Raw genomic sequence first — 25,281 nt, forward strand, 5'->3', positions numbered from 1 at the left:
AAAAAGCTAAAGACAGTTATATTTAAATAAAATTAAAAGAAGGATCCATTTTTTTTTAACAACAGAAAAATGCACGCACAAAAACCTAAAACTGGATTTCTATAAAAGATGTTATTGAGTCTGTAGTGTGGATACAATCTATATGAATTAAGGGGAAAAAAACCTTTTGGGTTTACTTTTTTTTCCACATGTTAAACATTTAAGCGATGAGACCTCCCTGGTGGCGCAGTGGTTAAGAATCCGCCTGCCGATGCAGGGGACACGGGTTCGAGCCCTGGTCCGGGAAGATCCCACATGCCGCGGAGCAACTAAGCCCGTGCACCACAACTACTGAAACCCACGCGCCTAGAGCTCATGCTCCGCAACAAGAGAAGCCACCGCAATGAGAAGCCCATGCACTGCAACGAAGAGTAGCCCCGCTCGCCGCAACTAGAGAAAGCCTGCGTGCAGCAACGAAGACCCAACGCAGCCAAAAATAAACAAAGTTAAAAAAAAAAATTTAAGCGAAAAATAACACCCTGGAAAAAAATGGAAATCTTCTTCTGATTGTCATAAATCTTCCTCTGACATTTTATCGGTATTTACCCTCCCAAGTTGAGAGGATTAATGATCTCTGAGTGGAAATGACTATTCAGTCTGTGGAGGCAACATTCCAAACAAGAACCAGGGGATACGACTCCTCAAATGGCAAAGAATGGGTCTTTTGAATGCACAAGTTAAATGACCTAAGAAATGTTTCAGACAAGGATGCTACAAAATCGTCTCCAAGACTCATGCTGGGGCACAAAAGGAAATAATGAGATACTACAGTTCAAAGTACCATGCTTCATAATCTGTTCATAGGAGTGGATGCCTCCTCTATAACTGCTGCCACCAGTACAAGGCGGAAACAAATTTAGAAAGCACATAAGTCAACTTCGTCAGTATGATGGCTAACTGTCAGAGTGCAGGAGAATGCATACCCAAGTTTGCCAAAAGCATGCATTATGACCACAGGATGAATGGAGTTATTTATATGAAAAAGTAACCAACACACTCTGAAAAGCTCACTGATGACACAGTCGGTCCTGCACATGCCAAACCTTCACAGGAGTGCAGGCGCGGGTGTGAACTCAGCAGCAGACCAAGCACCAGACTCCAGAAGATAAGCGTGTTGATTAAACTCATCAGCCACTGAAAATCTAACACATTTCATTACGGATCACCAAGATGCCTAATAACAGATCTTCGGACAAGTATCTGAGAACACATTTATAGCTTCTTTCTGTGATCCTGAATTTCTTCTCAACTTTTTTGTGATTTTAAACAACAAATACACACACAGTATCTACGTTTACCTGAAGTGAAAAAGCATACAAAAATCATCCTACACATACGTGGTAAAAGCACAAACAAATGCATGAGAAGAACAAAGATCAAAACCAGGATAGAGGTTCCTCAGAGGCGGAGAAAGGACACTGCTATGAGGGAGGATGGCCGTAGGTTTTTAACTGTTCCACAGAATTGGTAAACATTCTATTTGTCTAGACTGTTGTAGCAGGACACATAATAAATATCTGTTATATCATCCCTTATGCAGTTTCAGTATTTGAGTATTCACAGTAATTTTTGAAGAACAAAAGCAAACAAGGAATTAGAAGTCCGGTATAGACTGTTCTAAGAAAACACAAGGGACAGCTCCACACTGTTAAATATATACCTATACAAGGGGATGGTTTTCAGGTCAGCAGTCTAAGACCCTTTTCAGCGTTCACAGCCCAAGTGGGTTGATTAAAAGGCAAAACCTCCAGGGAAAGAAAAGAGAGAATCCGAAAGCAATGTATTTCATTCTCATGTCTTTGAATATGAAATCACTGCCTGTGAATTGTTCAGAGTGTAGAGGGTGCCGTCAACAGCAACACACTCTGTCAGATTAGTTTATGAGTATGAGTTTGCCTCCCTTTGCAATTGCTCCCACATTCCCCAGGGAGGAACTAATGGAGTACTAAAAACAAATGGAGATGAAGTGAATCACCTAGGCTGTTTTGGCTCCCAACTCAAACTGGCTTAAACAAAAAGGAAATGTTACTGGCTCACATGCTTGGACTTCTGGAGGAGAAACTGCCTTCAAGGCTGGTTCCTCTGTCCTCCACTCTGTGTGACTTCCTGCTCGGCCTGGAGCCACACCAGACCTCACACCAGCACAAAACAACATCCAGAAGAAGAGAGGCAGAGGCAGGCTCTTCCGGTAGCTCTGTTTGAAGTATGAGAAGACTTCTGCCAGAAGCTCCTGGAAAACCTACTCTGGAGTCTCCTTGCCTACAGCAGGATTAGAGAACCATTCTTGAAGCCAGGCCGCTGGCCAGTTAATGCCCAACACTGGCTGATGCCTCCTCCCCGATGAGTTAATCATGTGTGGACACAGCAGGGATGGGACTGCCCCTCATCAGGGCCCACCCTGGAGCTGTGGTCAGCTCCTCAACCCCATAACATGGAGGGGGGCGCTTGTGGGGGGGGGGGGTAGATGAGATGCATAATATGGATTCAATCCTAATGTCTACTCACTAGCATTTACAGGGAAAGGCCTGAGCCATTCTGTGTTTATCAGAAGATTAAATAAATCATAATCGTGATATATTTGTATATATATAAAGCTAGAGATGCAAAAATCAGATGACCAAATGAATTACTTCCTTTGAGAAAAGCAGATTTTTTTTGGCCACACCATGCTCGTTACAGGATCTTAGTTTCCCAACCAGGGATTGAACCCAGGTCCACGGCAGTGAAAACGCTGAGTCCTAACCACTGGACTGCCAGGGAACTCCCGAGAAAAGCAGATTTTTAAAAACTTTGTTCCTATACCTCCACTGTTCCAATGAGACATTTAGAGACAGAAAATTAACACTTTATAAAGCACGTAGGTCATAGGAAGTATGGTATATAGTACTTACTATATTCTTGTGCCATAGCTACAGAACTTTAGATAATAGCATCCACATTAACAATGTATAACCTGAAAAAAAAAGAATAAAAATAGTTAAGTACAGAAGAAATTTCATTAAAAACAGTTGCATCACTTTGACAAGTCTTATTTTTTTCCCTGAAAGAAGTAAACCAGCATTTTTAAAGTAAGCAGCTGAACTTAAATTAAAAATGAGAAAAATATCTGTAGTATAAAAATTCTTCTATCTTCAAGTTAAAATTATCTGCGTCTTTTGTAGATCTGACCACCACCAAACAAACAAACAAAATACATTTTAAGCAAGTAAAATTGCCCTGGACTGCTATTTATAAAACGGAAACAAAAGCAATTATTAAACGGACCTCGAAAACCATGTCCTCTAACCCCTACAAAACACATCCAACCTACTGAGTTCAACGCAACTTAAAGCTAGATAAATCAGCTTCAGTTTCTAAATTCCTAAACTCAGAGATCTGAGGAAACAGTCCTCAGAAAAGAATGCACATATCTGATTCAAATATTTGACACTGCATCTTAATAAAATCTTGGAATATTCAGCATACCTTGAAATGCTAAAGAAACACAGCCAAAGAACTGGGGACTCTAAGACACTGGAATGTCTTTTAATATTCAAAAGAGAAAGGTCTGTCCCTAGCCAGACCTCAGGACAAATAACAATATGGCAAGTCACACTCTTAATTCAGAAGGACTTTGAAAACATAATACTCTAACCATGGATGCTTGGTGTTTCCTGGGGATGGTGTGCCTTGGCAAGGCTGAGGATAGTTACTGCCCATCTATCTACAAATACCATGTCTAACTTCACTTTCCTCAGTGTATGTAAGATTCAGCCATGTTGTTGGCATTAGTTATGGTCTGCAGAAGAAGAAAAACCTTTTCCTCTACCCTCTTGGATTCAGTTCCTGGGGACTTGCAAATTAAACTGACGAAGACAAATTAATAAGAGAAAAAGGCATAAGTTTCTCTATTGATGTTAATGTTTTTACATGCATGGAGATGCCATGGAACAATGAAAACCTAAAGTGTCAGTTAGATCCAGGGGCTTATACACCATTTTAACAAAGGGCAATAAATAGTGGAGAAGTGACTAAACAAAGGAAAAAAGGGGGTTAGGCTCCTAAGGATGATAAATCGTGGGAAGGTGACTAGGAAATGTACGGTGGATAAGAATTGTCTAGTAAGATTTGTTACACAGACTCAAGTGTCATTCTCTTCTTCCTGGTATGGCAGATGGGGTGTCCTGCTTACACCCCAAATGTATGCCCTGCTTTACAAATGGAAATTTATGCCCTGCTTTGGAAGAAAGGGGGAGGGCAAAAAGCTCTTCCTGTGTCTGATGTTTTTAGACTTCCTTCAGTCCAAAATAATTTTCATGCCAAAGTGGCATATTTTGGGGTGGCATATTCTGATCCCCTTCATGTTCATAAAAATAAAAATAAAATAAAACAAAAGCACTATTAAAAGAAGAGAAGTGCAAGTCTCAGAAAAGAAGATGATATTTGCAATATATAAATCCAGCAAAGGACTCATTAGAATATAAAAAACTCTGACAAAATAAGAAAAAGACAGATCACCCAAACAGGATATCAAAAATGGCCAACATGCACATGAAAAGGTGTTCAACATCATTCATTACCATGGAAATACAAATTAAAAACCAAAAATGAGATAAAATTACATACTCATCCAAATGGCTCATATGCAAATATCTGACAATACCACGTCTTAGGATGCGGAGCAATTCAACTCTCATATGCTGCTGTGGGAGTGTGAATTGGAAAACTGTTCAGCAATATCTAATAGAGCAGAACAAAAACTGTGACCTAGCAATTCCACTCCTGGGGAAATACCTTCTAGGAATGCATATACATAGGTCCTAAAGACACATATATTTAACGAAGCATTAATTGCAATAGCCAAAACTCAGTAACAAATAAACTGTGGAATATTCATATAATGAACACTATACAGCAGGGGGTCAATCAGTTTTTTCTGCAAAGGGCCAGATAGTAAATATTTTAGGGTTTGCAGGCCAAATGGTCTCTGCACCCTGTTACAACTACTCAACTCTGCCTTTGGAGTGCAAAAGTAACCACAGACAATATGTAAATGAATGGGTGTGGCTGTGCTCCAATAAAACTTTATTTACAAAAACAGGCAGTTTGCATGCTACACAGTAATGAACATAAATGAACCATAAGTAATTCAACAACACAGATGAATCTCACAAACTTAATGTCGAGACAAAGAAGCCAGACAACATGACAGAATGTACCGTATGATTCTATTTTATAAAGTCCAAAAGTAGGTAAAACTATGTAAATCAGGATAGTAGTTACCTTTTAGAGGGAGCAGTAAAGCCTGGGGGGAAGGAAGAATTCTGGCAGGCTAGTAATACTGGGTTTCCTGGTTTGAATGGTCGTTTTCCGGTTATACTCAATTAGGAAAATTCATCAAAGTGCTCCTTTATGACACATTTGTCTCTATATGTGTAACACTTGAATAAAAAAGTGATATATTTTCAATTTTTATAAATAAAGAATACGGGCCAGTAATATAAGTGAATGATTTCTCAAAGCTCACTAGCCCCGGATGCAGTAGCTGTAGCTTTGTACCCTTGCTAAGCGCGGTCCAGAAACAACACCCCCGCCCCTTTGCTTAGTGTGACATCTACATTACAACTAAACCTCTGTGCTGAGTAGCAGGTAGGACTTTGGAGAATGAGCTATGATTAAACAGAACACACAGGAGTGGCAGGAAGAGAATGCAATACAGAGGGAGAGAGGGAAGTAACAGATGGTGCATGAAGAGACTGGTGGAAATAAGCCCCTACATTTTAACATAATCAGCTGAATAATCTATACAGAATAGAAAGTAAAGGAAGCAGCTTAGAAACACAATGGGTAAGGTTACTAAACTTGTCTTTTGGACAATAATAATGACGTTTTAAAAGCTGACTAGTGCTCCTGAAAGACGGTTGAAGGGATTTTGTTTCCAGTACAACAATTTCTTCCAATCTAACAGGTTAAACGAGCAGCAAGCTTCAGCTTTTCAAATGAAGAGGCAAATCAGACAGATAATATAGTCTTGACTTTTTAGGTCTGCATATTTTAAACAATTTCTATACCCTGGTTTCATCTCATCCCTCTATACTGCGTCTGAAAATTTAATTAGATATTGTGACTTCCCAGGGATCACAGGAAGCCATTAAATTACCAAGGTTGTGCCCAAATATATGAGGAGAGGCAGAAAATACAAAAATGCCAAAGATAACAAGATCATGGGCATCACATTCTATTAATATGGGCTTATATCATGGGTGAAATAAAGAGAGAAAGAGTAAAGAAAAAGTGAAAAGAACTGACATCCACTCACTATACTGTATTCACTGTATAACTGATAAGTGCAAGAAACTGAACTAGATGCTAGAAATCCAAGGACAAAGTTCCTGTCTTCAAGAAGCTCAGTTATAAAGAAGATGAAAAGCCTATGCATCAATAATTTAAATCAAATGTCACAAAAGTTACACGATATTTACAAGTGCTATAGAGCTTATGAATTAACAGAAGAGAATTACTAAATGGAGGAGTGAAATGCAAATGGGGAGAGATGGGTGAGGAAAGAAAGTCTTTACCTAGTAGGTAAGAGCTGAAATGGGTTTTGAATGATTAGAGATGGGCAAGACAAGAAGAGGAGCAGAGCATTATTCCAGGCAGAGGGAGAGAATATGCAAAGGCATGGAGGCATGAATGAGCCAGTCATGCTTGAGGAATAAGAGGAAATCTGAGGCTTCCAGAACATGATGTATAAGGACAAGCTAAGACTGAGATGATGGAGGGACTTGTCAATTATACTAAGTTCAAATTTTATCTTACAGGCATTATGGAACCATTCAGGTGGGAACTGGGGGAATGAGAATGGAATACAAAGAATAGAGGGGGAGTGATAGGTCTCCAGATGTATCTTTTTGCATAGTTTTGACATTTATAACCATAGTACTGTTAAACAAAATAAAAAGGTAAACAACCAAAATCAAACAGTATGTGAAGGTAACTCAAAATGAAACACATTCAGTAATAAGGGAACTGCATTACAAAGGTATAAGTAACCACACTTAACTGAGTACAGAAGAAAAGAACTAACCTAACCGCTTTGGAAGCCAGTATCTTGACTATATACTCTGAGACTAGAGAAAAAACAAAGAAAGGAATGGGAAAGACCAGAATGAACTGTATGGTATCAGACTGGAATCAGAGATATCATGGTTTTTAATATATATTTCAGTAGATAATAGATATTGGTAGAGGCAGATATGTGTAGCTCTGTCCTCTGACAAAGACTAGGAGCAATGATACCCCTGTAGCAATGAGCACATGTAGCACCCAAATACTGGCTTCTAAACACCACCCTCCAATAAGGGGAACCAGGACTACTTAGAGAAATGTCTGGCTGCAAAGCTAGGAAAGGGAAAGTACCAGATGAACCTAGAACATTTTGTGGTACAACAAAGTAAGGAGGGCTCAAAAAAGATATGGATTTATCAAAAGGACTGGAACTAACCTGAAGGGGCCAAATCTGGGACAATCTGAGCAAAAAAATTATATTAATACATTATAACTTATAGGATAAAACAAATACCCATGAGTCCATATCGATAAAAAATAAGTAACTGAATACACAAATAAATGGGCAAGAAGGCCAAGCTCCTTCTTGTAAGAGAATTTCAATTAATAAGTGTAGAGAAGAATGATGGAAATAGAAAAACCACCATTTGACAAACAGCACAGATTAAAGAAGACAAAGGAAATAAAACAACTAAATGCAATGTTGGATCCTAGACTGGATCATGGTCCAGACATAAATATTATTGAGATAGGTGACAAAATATGAATAAGGTCTGTAGCTCAATTAACATTACTGTATGAATGTTAATTTCCTGATTTTGATAAGTTTACTATAGTTATATAAGATATTAGCATTTTGGGAAGGTGGGTGAAGGGTATGTAGAAATTGACCTATTTTTGCAACATTTTTTTTTAAGTCTAAAATTATTTCAAAATGAAAAGTAAAAAATTAAAAAAAGAAAGAAAGAAAGAGAGAAAAAAGAAAAGAAGGAAGAGATGAGAGATTGTGAGTTACAATCGTCTTAATCTAAAACCTGGCTTCAGGCCCTCTTCTCTCTGTGCCAAATATTAAAGCTAATAGTTTGGGTATTTTTTTAAGGTATATATATATACATAAATGTATAAATGAAAAGCTTGAAAGTAATGAACAAATAGAATATTGTAAATAACTAAACAGAACTGAAAAAAGAACTGAATAGAATTTCAGAACTAAAAATATGATAACAAAAGCTTAGAAAAAATTCATGGGACTTCCCTGGTGATGCAGTGGATAAGACTCTGACTCCCAATGCAGGGGGCCCAGGTTCGATCCCTGGTCAGGGAACTAGATCCCACATGCATGCCGCAACTAAGAGTTCACATGCCGCAACTAAGGAGCCCACGAGCCGCAACTAAGACCCGCTGCAACCAAATAAATAAATAAATATTTTTTTAAAAAAAGATCCCCACACTTTAAAAACAAATTCATTAGGTGAATAAATTACATTTGGACACAGATGAATAATGGATCAGGAACTGGAAGACAGATCTAAAAAAAACCATCTGGAATGCTTCCCAAATAGAGAGATGCAACCATAAAAGTGACATTAAGAGACACGGATAGTAGAGTGAATAGGTATAACATTCACCTAAGAGGAATACTAGAGAAAGAAAATGGAGAGAATCAATACTGTAAATGACACCAATCCTTGAATCCAGAAAGGCCAACAAACAACAAGCAGGGGGAAAAGCAATACTGAGGGACATCAGAGTAAAACTGCAGAACACTAAATAAAAAGCAATCTTAAGAGCAGCAAAGAGAAAAGAGAATCACCTACAAATGAACACCAATTAAGATGACTCTTGATTTCTCAACAGCAACAGTGGAGCCCAGAAAAGCACTACTATCTTCAGTGACCTAACAGAGATAACAATCAACCTGGAATTCTATAACTAAAGACGATTCCTTCTAGAACAATAAACATTTTCAGCCAAACAAAACCGAGAGTTTACCATCAGCTGACACACTAAATTATAAAGGAAATGACCTTTGCATAGAAGTAAAATGATACCGGATAGAAGACCTGAAAGGCAAGAATGAATGATGACCTCACAAAAGACAACAGTTAACAAATAGATGAAAGATGCTCAACTTCATTAGTCATCAGAGATACACAAGTTAAAATCCCCAGTGTGGTACCACTACACACCCACTGGAATAGCTAAAATTAAAAACCATGTTGACAAGGATGTGGAGCAAACGGCACTTCCCTTATACCTTTGGTAGGGGTGTTAACTGCCTATTTGAAAAACTGTTTGGCGGTATCTACTAAAGATGAATGTACACATACATTATAACTCTGCAATTCAATTCCTAGGTATATAGCCAACATAAACAGACACATGTGTGGCAAAAGACATGAACAAGGATGTTCACAGCAGTGCAATTCATAACAGCCCCAAACTGAAAACAACTCCAGTGTGTATCCATAACAGAAAGAAAAAATAACTGATGAATTCATATAATGGAATGCTGCAGTAAGAAAAAGAAGAAAATATTTGCTACCTGCAACAACATGAATATATAATGCTGAGAGAAAGAAGCCATATACAAAAATACATGCTATATGATTCCTTTTATATAAAGTACAAAACCAGGCAAAATTAATCATCAATGATTATAATTTGAAGTCAGAACAGGTGCTTTTAGAGTGACAGACTGTTCAATTTCTTGATCTGGGTGCTGGTTACATAGACAAGTTCAATTTTTGAAATTTATTGATCTGTCCACATATGATTTGTCACCTTTCTGTATGTATGTCATACTTCAGGACAAATTTATTTAAAAGCAGAATGAATGATGAGCAAAGATACTGGCAGGAATATTACAGAAAAAACGCCGTGTTCTTCTCATTGCAACCCACCAGGTGGCACACAATTTTCATTTGTATTATTACTGATGATGTTCACATTGATGAACTGATTAAGGTGGTATCTGCTAGTCTTCTCCACTGTAGAGCTACTTACACTTTTCCTCTTGGTAGTTAGTAAGTATTTCTTAGGGAAGTACTTTGAAGCTATGTACATATACTGTTCCTCATCAAGATTTCAATTAATCAGTCCATTCATTCTTACATTTATATTATTCATCCATGTATTCAGTGGGTTATATTATTATTATGGTTTCTTATAATCTATTATTACCGTTATGTGTTTTGTAGCCCAATCAGCCCCAGATTGGGCCAGTGGAAACCCCTTCAAGATGGCTTTTAGGTCATTTTGACATGACCTCATCATTTTTTGAGCATTCCCTTACTTTCTAAAACTAGATGTTTCAGGCTCATTTTGTACTTTCTTACCATTTCTCCAAGGAGCCCTGGTTCCTTTTATTAGAGAGTGGTATTTAGAAATCAAGATCCAAGGTGGGATCAAGATGGCAGAGTAGGAAGATCCTGAGCTCACCTCCTCCCATGGACACATCAAAACTACAGCTACATATAGAACAAATTTCTCTGAGAACCACCTGAAGACTAGCAGAATAGCTCATCTACAACTAAGAAAATTAAGAAAAAACCAAGATGGGCAGGAGGGGCAGAGACACAGTCTAGTCAGAACCCACACCCCCAGTGTGAAAACCCACAAGCGAGAGGGGATATCACTAAAGTGGAAGTACTCCCTAAAGAGCAGGGGGGTCCTGCACCAGTGAGATGAGCCCCCACAATGTCTGGGTTTGAAAGCCAGCAGGGTTACATTCAGGAGAGCTGGAGGGCTATGAGAAACCAAGATGCTTAAAGGGCCTGTGCACAAACTTACTCACTCCAAGTCCCAGTGCAGAAGTGGCAGTTTGAAAAAGCATCTGGGCCATACATAAAGGAGATTCAATGACTGATGTTACGGCAAGTGCCAAAGGGGCAGGGGTCTGTTGGAACTTCCTCCCAGAATGAAGTTCTGGTGGGTGCCATTAAAAAGAAAAATTTATTTTATCCTCCGTCTACCGAGCTGGCCTGGCACTGGTGGATGCCGTCTGTGACATCAGCGAGGTATCTTCCTAGTGCCATTCACCCAGCCCCAGCTTTCCCCTGTGGACCTGCTCCAGCCAGCACCCTCCCAAAGTGGCCCTTCTCCCACCACACCAACAGGCGGCCTCTGTCGGGACGGGAACCCCCCCAAAGCAGATCCCGTCCCTCTACACTGGCGGGTGGCCTTGGTCCAGATCGCCACCCCTCCCCAACAAAGTGGCTCCTACCCTTGGAGGCCAGCCCTGCCCACCAGCACAATTGCAGCAGTCAGAGCCAAGCCTTATAACAAGCCAGCCTGGGGGCCAACCCACCCAACAGCGCATCTGCAGGAACTGGAGGACCACCACAATAGGAGGGTGCGTGCACCCCACATGGGGGAGTCTTCTGGGGCACCTGGCTCTGGTGACCAGGAGGGATTGTTCATCTGGGTCCCACAGGAAACCCTCTACATAAGACCTCTCCTTCAAGATGAGGAGACACAGCTGATCTACCTATTTAAAAAAAAAACAAAACATGCTAAGAGTTAGGCAAAATTAGGAGACAGAGGAATATGTTCCAATCAAAAGAACAAAATAAACCTCAGAAAATGAAACGGAGATACCTATCTGATAAAGAGTTCAAGGAAGTGGTCATAAAAATGCTCACTGAACTCTGAAAAAGAATGTATGAACACAGTTAAGAACTTCAACAAAGAGATAGAAAATATAAAAAAGAACCAATCAGAGCTGAAGAATACAGTAACTGAAATGAAACTATACTAGATGAAATCAACAGCAGATTAGATAATGCAGAACAATGAATCAGTGATCTGGAAAAGAGGGTAGTAGAAATCACTCAAATGGAAGAGTAAGAGAGGGCTCCCCTGGTGGCGCAGTGGTTGAGAATCTGCCTACTAATGCAGGGGACACGGGTTCGAGCCCTGGTCTGGGAAGATCCCACATGCCGCGGAGCAACTAGGCCCGTGAGCCACAACTACTAAGCCTGCGCATCTGGAGCCTGTGCTCCACAACAAGAGAGGCCACGATAGTGAGAGGCCCGCGCACCGTGATGAAGAGTGGCCCCCCGCTTGCCGCAGCTAGAGGAAGCTCTTGCACAGAAACGAAGACCCAACACAGCCAAAAAAATAAAAAAATAAAAATAAATAAATAAATAATTTTTTTAAAAAAGAGTAAGAAGAGAAAAGAATTTTTAAAAATGAGGATAGTTTAAGGGCTCTCTGGGACAACAGCAAACATATTAACATTCATATTATATAGGTCCCAGAAGCAGAAGAAAGAGAGAAATGTACAAAAAACTTATCTGAAGAAGTAATGGCTGAAAACTTCCCTAACCTGGCAAAGGAAACAGACATCAAAGTCCGAGAAGCAAAGCGAGTTCTCAAAAAGATGAACCTAAATAGACCAACACCAAGACACATTATAATTCAAATGTCAAAAGTTAAAGATAAAGAGAGAATTTTAAAGGCAGCAAGAAAAAAGCAACTAGTTATATATAAGGGAATCCCTGTAAGACTATCAGCTGATTTTTCAGCAGAAACTTTACAAGCCAGAACAAAGCGGCATGATATATTCAAAGTCCTGAAAGGAAAAAGCTTACAACAAAGAATACTCTACCTGGCAAAGTTATCATTCAGAACTCAAGGACAGATAAAAAGTTTCTCAGATAAGCACAAGCTAAGGCACTTAATATGCCTTACAAGAAATGTTAAAGAGACTTATTTAAGAAGAAAAGAAAGGCCATAACTAGAAATGAAAATATATGAAAGACATTTTATAATAACCTGTATGGGAGAAGAATCTGAAAAAGGTCACAAAAGAAGTCTCAATAAATTTAAGAAGAGTGAAATAATATCAAGCATCCTTTCCAACCACAACAGTGGGGAACTAGAAATAAACTACTAGAAAAAAACTGGAAAAGACACAAACACATGGAGACTAAACAACACGCTACTAAACAATAAATGGGGCAATGAAGAAATAAGAAAATACCCTGAGACAAATGAAAAGTTGGAAGGTTGTGTTTAAACTTCCGAAATCTATGGGACACTGCAAAAGCAGTTCTAAGAGGGAAGTTTACAGTGATATAGGCCTACCTAAAGAAACAAGAAAAAAGTCTCAAAGAAACAAGAAAAAAGTCTCAAATAAACAATCTAACCTTACACCTAAATGACTTAGAAAAAAAATAACAAAGCCCAAAGTTTGTAAAATGAAGGAAATAATAAAGATCAGAGTGGAAATAAATAAAATAGAGACCAAAAAACAACAGAAAAGATCAATGAAAGCAAGAGCTGAATCCTGGAAAATATAAAAAATTGACAAGCCTTTTAATCAGACTCATCAAGAAAAAAAGAGAAAGGCCCCAAATAAATAAAATCAGAAAGGAAAGAGGAGATGTTAAAACTGATACCACAAAAATACAAAGGATCATGAGACTACTATTAACAATTATATGCCATCAAATTGGAAAACAGAGAGGAAATGGATAAAATTTTTAAAACTACAATCTTCCAAAAACCAGGAAGAAATAGAAAACCTGAATAGACCAAGTTACTAGCAATGAGATTGAATCAGTAATTTTAAAAACTCCCAATAAATAGAAGCCCATGGCTTCACAGGTGAATTCTACCAAACATTTAAAGAAGAGTCAAAACCTGTCCTTCTCAAACTTTTCCAAAAATTGAGGAGGAAGGCAAGCTTCCAAACTCTTTCTACATGATGAGCATTACCCTGATACCAAAACCAGACAAAGACACTGCAAAAAAAAAAAAATTACACGACAATACCCTTGATGAACAGGATGTAAAAACGTTCAACAAAATATTAGCAAAGCAACAATACATTAAAAGGATCATACATAATATTCAACAATACATTAAAAGGATCATACCCCATGATCAAGTGGTATTTATTCCAGGGATGCAAAAATGGTTCAACATCCACAAATCAATCAACATGATACACCACATTAACAAAACAAAGGATAAAAATTATATGATCATCTCAGTAGATGCAGAAAAAGTTGTTTTCACAAAATTCAACACCCATTTATAATAAAAGCTCTCAACAAAGTAGGTATAGAGTAAACACACTTTAATATAACAAAGGCTATATATGACAAACTCACAGCTAACATCCTACTCAATAGTGAAAAGCTGAAAGGTTTCCTCTAAAATCAGGAATAAGAGAAGAATGCCCACTCTCACCACTTTTATTCAACAAAGTATTGGAAGTTGTAGCTATGGCAATTAGATAAGAAAAAGAAATAAAAGTCAACCAAATTAGAAAGGAAGAAGTAAAACTGTCACTATTTGCAGATGACATGATACTATATATAGGAAACCCTAAAAACTCCACCAAAAACTATTGGAATAAATGAATTCAGCAAATTGCAGGATACAAAATTAATATGTAAAAATCTCTTGCATTTCTATAGACTAATAACAAACTATCAGAAAGAGAAATTAAGAAAACAATCCCACTTACAATTACACCAAAAAGAATAAAATACCTTGCAATAAATTTAATCAAGGAAGTGAAAGACCTATACTCTGAAAACTATAAGATATTGATGAAAGAAATTAAAGATGTCACAAGTAAGCAGAACGATATACCGTTCTCATAGAACAAAAGAACTAGTACTGAAAAAATGTATTACAATCAGTTTTAGAAAAACTATCCAAACTACCAAAAGCAACATACAGATTCAATGCAATTCCTATCAAAATATCAATAGCATTTTTCACAGAATTGGAACAAATAATCCTAAAATTTGTATGGAACCACAAGAGACCCCAATTAGTCAAAGTGACCTTGAGAAAGAAGAACAAAGCTGGAGGTATCATGCTCTCTGATTTCAAACTATAATACAAAGCTACAGTAATCGAAACAGTAAGGTATTAGCATAAAATAAGACACATAGATCAATGGAACAGAAGAGAGAGCCCAGAAGTAAACCCATACACATATGATCAATAAATCTATGACAAAAAGGCAAGAATGCACATGGGGAAAAGAAAGCGTTGCTTCAATAAATGACATTGAGAAAACTGGACATGCAAAAGAATGAGTCGGGATCACTCTATTATACCATATACGAAAATAAACTCAAAACGGATTAAAGATTTGAATGTAAGACCTGAAACCATAAAACTCCTATAAGAAAGCATGGGCAGTCACCCCTTTGACATCAGTCTTCACGATATTTTTTTTGGATCTGTCTCCTCGGGCAAGGGACACAAAAGCAAAAATAAACAAATGTACTACATCAAAGTGAAAAGCTTTTGCAGTGAATGAAATCAGCAACAACTGAATGAGAGAAGATATTAGCAAATCATATATCTGATAAGGGGTTAATATCCAGAATATATAGAGAATTCATACAACACAATATCAAAAAACAAACAATCCAATTAAAAATGGTCAGCGGACCTGAACAGACATTTTTCCAAAGAAGACATACAAATGGCCAACAGACACATGAAAAGATGAAATTACAATGAGATAGTACCCCACACCTGTCAGAATGGCTATTGTTGAAAAGATAACAAATAACAAGTGTTGGCAAGAATGTGGAGAAAAAGAAACCCTCATTCACTGTTGGTGGAAATGTAAATTGGTGCAGCCACTATAGAAAACAATACGGAGGGTCCTCAAAAAATTAAAAATAGAACTATCACATGAGTCAGCAATTCCACTTCTGGGTATTTACCTGAAGAAAACAAAAGTACTAATTTGAAAAGATATATACACCCCTATGTTCACTGCAGCATTATTTACAATAGCCAAAATATAGAAGCAACCAAAGCATCTGTCCATCAATAGACGAATGGATAAAGAAGAAGTGGTATACACACACACACACACACACACACAATGGAATATTAATCAGCCATAAAGAATGAAATCATGCCATTTGCAACAACATAGATAGACCTAGAGGGTATTATGCAAAGTGAAATAAGTCAGCCAGAGAAAGACAAATACTGTATTATTTCACTTATATGTAGAATCTAAAAAACAAAATAAATGAACAAACAAAACAAAACAGACACAGATTCACAGATACAGACACACACTGGTGGTTGCCAGAGAGGAGTGGGGGGTGGGAAGATGGGCAAAATCAGTGAAGGGGATCAAGAAGCACAAATGTCCAGTTATAAAATAAGTCATTCATGGGGATGCAATGTACAGAATAGGGAATATAGTCAATAATACTGTAATAACTTTAAATGGTGACAGATGGTAACTTATCATGGCGAACTTTATCATTCATAAAGTATGTAAATGTATCACTATGTTGTACACATGAAACAATTACAATAACTGTATATTAATCATACTTAAATTAAAAGAAAGAAAGAATTCAAGATCCAGGTGTTAGATGTGTTTATTGCTATTGGGGGCCACTCTCAGGCACTCTCAGTGAAAGAGCTAGGGAATACAGTGGGCCCTCCATATCCATGGGTTCCACATCCACAGATTCAACCAAACATGGATGGAAAATATTGGGGGGGGTGGAATTCCACAAAGTTCCAAAAAGCAAAATGTGAATTTGCCCTCCACTGGTAACTATTTACATAGCATTTACATGTTATTTACAACTATTTACATAGCATTTACATCGCATTAGGTATTATAAGTAATCTAGAGATTATCTAAAGTATAAGGGAGGATGTACGAAGGTTATATGCAAATATTATGCCATTTTTACATAAGGGACTTGAACATCCTCAGATTTTATATCTGCAGGGGTCCTGGAACCAATCCCCCACAGATACCGAGTGACAGATGTATATATGTGCTTATACATATATACATACACACACATCTACATCTACATCCACAGGATTTTTCAAGGAACTCAAAAAGTGATTATATATAAAGTTTACACGAAAAGTCAAAGGCCCAAGAAGAATCAAGATACTCCATAAGAAGACAGTAGTGAGGGACTTGCCCTACCAACGATCAATTACAACATAGCCATAATTGTAGATTAACACAGAAAGGTTAAATTATTTAATAGTGGTACTGGCACATATGTTTATCCAGGTGGGAGAAAAATTAAATTGAATCCCTATTCCACCTTCTATATTAAATTCATTTCCAATTTAACTGAAGACTTCTATGTAAAAGGCAAAATTATAAAACTTTTAGTAGACAATAAAAGTAGATTTTATGGCCTAAGAATACATTAACAACATAAGAAAGAAAAACCATAAAGAAAAATAATAAATTTGTTCTGTATTAAAACGAAGAACTTCTGTTCACTAAAAGAGTCATGTACCACAATGTTCACTGCAGCTCTATTTACAAAAGCCAGGAAGCAACCTAAGTATCCACTGGCAGATGAATGGATAAAGAATATGTGCCACATATATCCAATGGAATATTACTCAGCCATAAAAAGAAATGAAATTGAGCTATTTGCAGTGAGGTGGATGGACCTAGAGACTGTCATACAGAGTGAAGTAAGACAGAAAGAGAAAAACAAATACCGTATGCTAACACATGTATATGGAATCTAAAAAAAAATGGTTCTGAAGAACCTAGGGGCAGAACAGGAATAAAGATGCAGATGTAGAGAATGGACTTGAGGACACAGGGAGGGGGAACGGTAAGCTGGGACGAAGTGAGCGAGTAACACTGACATATATACACTACCAAATGTAAAATAGATAGCTAGTGGGAAGCAGCCGCATGGCACAGGGAGATCAGCTCCGTGCTTTGTGTCCACCTAAAGCGGTGGGATAGGGAGGGTGGGAGGGAGACGCAAGAGGGAGGAGATATGGGGATATATGTATATGTATAGCTGATTCACTATGTTATACAGCAGAAACTAACACACCATTGTAAAGCAATTATACTCCAATAAAGATGTTAACAAAGAAAAAAGGATAAACCACAAATTAGAAAACACATAACCAGCAAAATATAATTATCTAGAATATATCTGTCATAAATTTGTAAGAAAGACAGACAATCCAACAGAAAAGTGGACAAAAATTATAAAAGAAAATACAAAAGCTCCTTAAATACATGAAATGATGCTCTGTTTCTTTAGTAAATAGGGGAATACAAATAAAAAGCACCTTTACACACCTATCAGGTTGACTAAATTTAAGAAGTCAATGTCAAGTGTGTGGCAAAGATGAGGAGCAATGGAAACATTCAGACTCCGGTGGGAGTCATACACTGAAACAACCACTTTGAAAACTGTCCAGCATGAGCATACCCTACCAGCCAGCAATTTCACTCCTGAGTTTATGGTCTCCAGAACTGTCACTCAGAGACAAATACAATTATTCACAACCACAGAAAACTGCAAACCCAAATTCCAACAGTAGAATGAATAGGAAAACAAAATATGCCTTTGTTTGCAGTAATATCAGTGAAGTCTGATGCTAAATGCATCAGTGTGGAAAAAGTCAAGGGAACAATATCCCTAAATACTTTTTCAGAAAAAGATTAGTGATAAACTAAATTTTTAAAAATTAGATTCCAAGCTCACTGAAGGCTGGGTCGATACCCCTTAATAGTCATTAAAAGCTTTCCACAGTTTTGTGCTCAGAACTGCTGAATGCTTCCAAGATACAGACAATTAAGTCCTCCAAGAGATAACAGCATAACTTCCTATAGCTTTGAACACAACATTGAGCCCATGGCAAACACTAGATTAAACTAACAAACCCATAGGTCTCATTTAGTTTTTTTTTTTTTAAATTAATTAATTAATTTATTTTTGGCTGTGTTGGGTCTTCGTTTCTGTGCGAGGGCTTTCTCCATTTGCGGCGAGCGGGGGCCACTCTTCATCGCAGTGCACGGGCCTCTCACTGTCGCGGCCTCTCCCGTTGCGGAGCACAGGCTCCAGACGCGCAGGCTCAGTAGTTGTGGCTCACGGGCCTAGCCGCTCTGCGGCATGTGGGATCTTCCCAGACCAGGGCTCGAACCCGTGTCCCCTGCATTGGCAGGCGGATTCCTAACCACTGTGCCACCAGGGAAGCCCCTCATTTAGTTTTTTAAAGAAGAGGGTGCTTAAATTCCCAAGGTCTACTGAATATACTTGCGAAGGCACCATCTACATTGTGATCTTCCAACTTTTTTCTTTAAGTATTTAAAGACTGAAAAAAATGTTATTTTGTTAGTCAGCTACTGAGACATGTGAGATTGCTTCTAAGAACTTATACCAATTAGACCAGCAATGCATTTAAAAATATATATTAGAACAGTATAACTTTCCATCGCTCACCCCCCAAAAAAACCATGTTTTCAAATCAATGCAACAGGATTAAAAACAAAACAAAACACTCATATGAGCAAAACGCTCTGAGCTGTATCTGCAATCTTCTGATAGCAATGAGCTCTGATGACACCATGTGCTAAGCTGACCCGGCCGAGGTTAGGATGAAGTGTGTCCACAAACCTCATAACTACCCTCAAACCAAACCAATTATAACAATTTGGAAAAATCATAAGCTATGTATTTAAATTTGGCATCAAAGATATAATCTATTTTCCTTGATTTTAAATGTTATATAATAGTGTTCAGAATTTAGAGTATTATGGTCCGTATTTTATATGGGTGGGTGTATATGGTAACTTCCATAGAAACATCAAGTGACAGTTCTAGCTGATTCAGCTCTAATTCACTGTTTGCTTTCTAACGATACTATTTGAAAAAGAGCAATTCTGTAGCCCATAGAAAAGATCTCTATTTTAAGCAGAGGTGACAATCTTTACTTATGTAAGAAGCAATTATACAGGTTAGCAAAAGACATGAACTGCAATGGATTACACTAGAGATAAGTCAGGGGAAACCATTCGTTTCATTCTCAAGGGTATGTACTAAGTGTATAGGTCTAACAGTCACCAAATTGATTAAGCCATAATTTTGCTACACAAATTCTCCATTCTTTCCTTCAGAGCACACTGGATAATCAGAAGGCAATGTTTGCTTTCCTCTCTACAGCGGCAACTGTGCATTTGGCCTGAACTCTAAATAACCAGGTTCTTTATGAAATTCTTGAAATTCAGCCAATATACAGATCTTTTCACTCAAAATAAGCAAGAAGGAAACAGGCTCAAATCATAACTGTCATATTTAGCTACTCAAAATGGGGGAGAACAGCCTTCTCAGACAAGTTGGATAAACATGCACAGACCTCACAGTCACCATACACGCTCCACTGTCACTAAAAGCAGAACTGTTGCTAAGAACCTGAAGTGGGAGTATTCAATTGGATGTCTGATGACATCAACATCTATGGCTTAAAATCTATTGCACACTGATCCTTGGGATTAGAGAAGCTGGACAACGTTCCAGATAACTTAGAGTTTACCCGCACTCAGAAGGCAAAGCACCCACACATCTGGGGAAGTCCACCCTACCCCATGTGGCTGGCCCTCCCACCATGGCTCCCATAAATCAGAGCCCACGGGCACAGGTGGACAGAGTCTCCACAACGCTGAATTCAACCTTTTGGTCCTATCATTTACTACAAATAAATCTATGATAAACAACTGAAGGGGTTTAGAACATGTTACTCCAAAACATGCTGATTTGGCATATTAACTATTTTGAGCTAAAGGCACTTAAAAACAACAGGTGTGAGAAAGGCACTCTAACCTCCCCTTTTCTTCCTGAAAACAGGAGATAAAAAAAACTCCCATGTGAAAGATGCCCTCCCTGCACCTGGAAGAAAAGAACATTTTGATCACCAGAGACAGGGAGTCAAGGCTGAGAAGAACCTGCATAAACAAACCTTTTTAAAATACCCTGTTATCTTCCTTTAGCCTCTGCCTGTATCTTAGTTATTTTTTCACAATCACTACTCTTTGTTCAACCTGATATATAAACACTTAGGCCTAACTGGTTCTTTGGGTCTTCATTTTCCTGTGAAAGCTCCCATGTACATGTTAAAAAAATATATCTATATGCTTTTTTGCTGTTAACCTGTCTTATGTGAACTTAATTCACAGGCCCAGCAAGAGACCCTAGAAGGCAAAAGGAAAAGTTTTACCTCCCCTACCCAAACACCATTCTAAGAAAACCAGCAATATGGAAAAAATTATCAAATTCAAGAATGCCCAAGGAAAAAGAGTATTAACATGACAAAACAAAGAACATGTTTTTAAAAGTAAAATAAATTTCCACAAGAAATGCAAGGAGATATGATATCCACAAGAAAAGAAAAGAGAAAATGATTATTTTTGGTTAAAATAAGATTACTGGGAAATAAAACTATGAAGGGTGATTAGCATCTGATCATGGAGGTCTGTAGTTGGATTCTACACCTTGGATCCCATCTCCAGTGGACATCCTGGGCTCTGTCCATTATCCTCTTCCTTTGGCCTCTTCCTTTCTGCCTAGAAACATGTTCTAATCTCCTTTAATTCATAAAAAGCTTGTCCCTTGACCCAAACACTCCTCCAAAATAAAGAAGTAATGCAGTAAGAAGATGTCAGTGATGATTTGGAAGTTCCTGGCTTAAATAACTGGGCAGATGGTTCTCCCACTAGATGAACAATAAAACTAAAGGGAAGGGTGGGAAATGGGGGAGAACTTGATGATGACATACAAAATTTAAAGTGTCTTTAACAGAAAAAGGTTATAAACTAAGAGCCTGTGTACTGAACTTGATCCATGGGCATGTTTTCTTTGGCCCATGCAGTATTTTACAAAAATTCAACCCATCCTTTAAAATTCAAGGTATTTAACATGCAAATCCTGATTTACAGCTTCTCTTGAGAAACTGGGAGATCTGGTAACTTTGGGCCAACATTCCCAAATAGCAACAAAGGCCAGAGCCAAACAGCCTGCATGGGGCCTGCACTCTCCCCCTCCCCCCATGACTGTCTTCCTGACCCTGAGTCTATGTCAACAGCCACTTATCACCCCACTTACCCTGTTGTTTTTCTTAGTGTAGAAAAACATTTTTTTCTTACCCAAAGGCCTGCTTTTTACTCACTTACGTTGTTAGCCAGGCTCTTAAGCTTGTGAATCTGCTGTAGAACAACAGAGTCAAGAAAGGAGTTGAAAATGTGGGTCTCTGGCTGGTAAGAGGAAGAGAGGGCTAGAGCTGGGGTGTAAGGTGGGTTTGAAATAGGTTAACATGGAAGAAGACTGAGCTAACAAAAGAGAATGTATAAAAAAGGAGGTGGCAACTGCGGATGGAACTTTAGGAAATGCCAATAATTCAAGCCAGTAAAAGACAGGGTAACGGTAACAATAAGTAAAGGGCAAGGTCACAGAGTGAGAGGTTCAAGAATTCAAAATGAATTAAGTTGATGGTGCACAGATTACAGCAAAAATTCATTCAGTTGTGAGACCAGTGCTATAGAGAGAGATGAGGGTCCACCGTAATTTATTTAGCAACAGCAACAACAAACCAAATCTAAACTACCCATGAAACTGTACTACGTATCAGTTAGTTCAGGTTAATACAGAAAGATGTATCTTTTAATTTCTGTCAATATAAATGTTATACCAAGTTCTCTCTGAAAGCCTTTTTTCATTCAGCAGAATTATCATATGGTATCTAAATTAAGTCGTATTTTACATGTTAAAAGCATTTTCAAATAAAGAGCAGAGGCAGAAAAATACATTAGGCACAGTTCAACAACAAATTGTTGTCAGAGAATAATTTTTATTATCATAATAACAAAACTGGTCAGCTAACAAATGGAAAAAGTCACCAGGTTTTCCTCCAAATTTCTATGTAATGAGTAGAGGGAAAAAGTCCATTGAACATGAAAAGATATACATGAATTTAAACCATCACATTGGCAAAAGCCATCAGACTGTGAATAAGTAGGAATATTTCTGTACCTTTGGTTTAAAAAGAGGGTAATTTAGAAATCCTGCAATCTAAGACAAGTTTCTCTGTAACAGCTTTTGTACTAGATTACTAGATAGATAAACAGGATACAGTATAAAGGTAGAATTCATAAGGAAATAGAAATTCAATATAAAACAAATGTGAAAATGCTCACCCTCATTAATTATCAAGAAATAAACATTAAAACAAAAATGAAATAGCCATCATATAACTATTAAATTAGCATGGTAATATTTTATACATTTATAACTATTAAATTAGCAAAATAATTTTGGAACAATGACACTAATAAGCCTGAATTAAAACTCCTTGTGGCCCTGTAAATTGGGATGGCACCTATAATCGTAGTTAATGTTCAGCAAAATGCTCATAACCCTTGTAATTGATGGCTAAGTCATCAGTGGTGCTCCTAGAAATGGATCTTATGTAAATAATACAAGAGAAGCAAAAGGTTATATGAATGAAAATACTCTCTGCTACAATGTTTGTTAAACAAAATAAAGAATCTGGAAACAAGTAAATTGTCCAACAACAGACACATTATATAGAAAATTATAGTGCATCCACACTAGAATCTATAAGTTTATATAAATACTGGAATGGCAGATGCATGGAGCATTTTTTTTAATGTTTCAATATTGTTTTAATAATAGGATAGGTGAAACAGGAAGAAAACCTGGCATCACGATTTTATAAAAGTGGCACAGGGACAGAAACTGTAGCCATAGTTCTAAAGAGAGAGCATAGAGAGAGATGGGTTTTAACAACTGAACTAAAAAGAGGGAACCAGCTTTAGAAAATGAGAAAGCTACCGGGGACCTCAGAGAGAAGAGCTTCAACAAAATGGTAGAGACATAAATCTTATGCAGAGAATTGTTTACTAAATAATGGAGGTGAGGAAGTGTGTGACTCAGGCAATGCTGGGAAAAAAGAAACAAGTAGTAATCTGGAGGAAAAAAGAAACATGATAGTAGCTTGGGGAAGAATTAGGATTGAGAACAATTTTTTAGGCTATAAACTAGAAAGAGAGTGAGTAATCAGTAAAGAAAAAAATTGAAAATTCAGAAGAGAAGGAAGGAACATGATGAAATAGCTCTTGGAGGCCACATGGTGCAAGTACTCAACTTATATGGAACGGAATTTGGTTTTTTATTCTCTGTTCCTGTAAAGCACTCAAATTTGTCTACAGAAATAATACTTCAGTGAAAACTTTGATATCTTCTTAAAATAAGAGACACTGTTTAGAACATGTCACCAACAGTATTTGAGCATAAAAGCAAGCAACACAATTCAAATAAATGATTCTCACACTGACTTCTAAAAATGCTAGAGGTCCTAAGTTAAACCCCAAATAAAATAACTGTGTCAGGGTGATGAATGTTTTGCATGAATCTAAAATTCACATTTTTCTTCATTTTAACATCAGTAAAATCAGGATGCATCTTATAATCACTGGCATCTTAGCACTGTGTCATAGTTTAAAAAGCTATGGTTTTTTCCTTAATGATAGATAGAATAATGATATGTCTTACAATTGAAGGCATCTTAAATTCAATAAAATGTGGTATCTCTCTGTCCTTACAAACTACTCTCTCATGTTATTATATAACTACAATAGAAAAGAGGAGAAGGGAAGAGAAACTTGGCATATGCAATTTTAAACTACTTTCTTTTACAAAAACATAAAATTGTGAACATTTTACCAGGCAGATTTCTGTTTCTATAATTAAATGATCCCCATGGTCCTGATTCAATAAGGTTTATTCCTGCTCATAAATGTGGAACATAAATCACATATATATACATTTATGTTTCACAGCTGTCCATGTAATCGATAGCCATTTTACAGCCAGGAAAAGTGATGTTTAAGGAAAAAGGACAACTAAAATAGCATACTTTCACTTATACATACATTAAAACAAAATAATTTCTTAATGAACAAAAATCAGAGGCAATGTGCTCTAGAGCTCACGAGCCACAACTACTGAAGCCCGTGTGCCACAACTACTGAAGCCTGTGCGCCTAGAGCCCGTGCTCCGCAACAAAAGAAGCCACTGCAATGAGAAGCCCTCGCACCACAACGAAGAGTAGCCCCCGCTCGCCGCAACTAGAGAAAGCCCGCGCACAGCAACGAAGACCCAACGCAGCCAATAAATAAATAAATCTATTTAAAAAAAAATCAGAAGCAAGAACATTTTATTAAAGATTTAAAATTTTTAATAGAAATGCCAATTAAAGGAACTATCAGTTAGGCATTTTAAAATATTCACATCTTTACAACTTTTCTGTAAATCTAAAATTATTCTAAAATAAAGACTTTACTAAAATAAACAAGTAGATATACATATGAACAATTTTTACTGG

General features: G+C 37.5%; 1 protein-coding gene across 8 annotated transcripts in view; it reads right to left on the reverse strand.

The window, feature by feature from the left end:
• The window catches only part of SIPA1L1 (signal induced proliferation associated 1 like 1), a 502,626-nt gene that overhangs the window by 191,774 nt on the left and 285,571 nt on the right, over positions 1-25,281 (reverse strand). For all 8 annotated transcript variants that reach the window (XM_068543380.1, XM_068543408.1, XM_068543417.1 and 5 more), the window contains one exon: positions 2,931-2,992. The gene's annotated coding sequence lies outside the window, so the exon portion shown is untranslated. The remainder of the gene's footprint in view (positions 1-2,930; positions 2,993-25,281) is intronic.

This window comes from Eschrichtius robustus, chromosome 1, assembly GCF_028021215.1.
Source record: "Eschrichtius robustus isolate mEscRob2 chromosome 1, mEscRob2.pri, whole genome shotgun sequence".
Taxonomy (NCBI): domain Eukaryota; kingdom Metazoa; phylum Chordata; class Mammalia; order Artiodactyla; family Eschrichtiidae; genus Eschrichtius; species Eschrichtius robustus.